Below are 962 nucleotides of genomic sequence, written 5' to 3'. Positions count from 1 at the left end.
CTTACAGCAAACTCCAGCTCTTGGGCTTAGGTGATTCTTTTGCCTCAACCTCTTGAGTAGCTGGGACTACAGGCACCTGCCACAACGCCCGGCTATTTTTTTTGTTGCAGTTTGCCAACAAATAGTGGTGTTCAAACCTGCCAACCTTAGTATATGGGACTGGCGCCCTACTCACTGAGCCACAGGCACCGCCCTTCCCACAAACTATTGAAAGTAGGAACCATTTCTTTATTTATTCATTTTATTTATTCATTTATTTATTCACTGTTGTACCTCTAGTGCTATTTGCACTTGGTACTTGTAGAATGGACCTGGCGAGGTGGCTCATGCCTGTAATTCCAGCACTCTTGGAGGCCAAGGTCGGTGGACTACTTGAGCTCAGGAGTTGAAGAGTAGTCTGAGCAAGAGTGAGACCCCCATCTCTACTAAAAATAGAAAAACTAGCCTGGATAATGGTAAGTACCTGTGGTCCCAGCTACTTGGGAGGCTGAGCCAAAAGGATCCCTGGAGACCAAAAGTTTGAGGTTTCTGTGAGCTGTGATGATTCCAGGGCACTCTACCCAAGACGGTGGAATGAGACGCTATCTCAAAAAAAATAATAATAGGCTCGGCACTAGTAGCACAGGAATTACGGCTCCAGCCACATGCACTAAGACTAGCGGGTTCGAACCCAGCCTGGGCCAACTAAACAACAATGACAACTGCAAGAACAACAACAAAAATAGCCAGGTATTGTGGTGGGCGCCTGTAGTCCCAGCTACTGGGGAGGCTGAGGCAAAAGAATCACTTATGCCCAAAAGTTTGAGGTTGCTGTGAGCTGTGATACCCTACCGAGGGCAACATAATAAGACTGTCTCAAAAAACCAAAATTATAATAATATTTTTTATAGAGGATTAAACATCATACTTACTACAACCTCACCTCTTGCAGCGTATACTGCATGTCTCGCGTGATCATTTAT

The sequence above is a fragment of the Otolemur garnettii genome, unplaced genomic scaffold, assembly GCF_000181295.1.
Source record: "Otolemur garnettii isolate 467f Iridium unplaced genomic scaffold, OtoGar3 scaffold00049, whole genome shotgun sequence".
NCBI classification, from domain to species: Eukaryota; Metazoa; Chordata; class Mammalia; order Primates; family Galagidae; genus Otolemur; species Otolemur garnettii.
The sequence above is the reverse complement of the archived record's forward strand: the minus strand, read 5'-3'. Positions refer to the sequence as shown.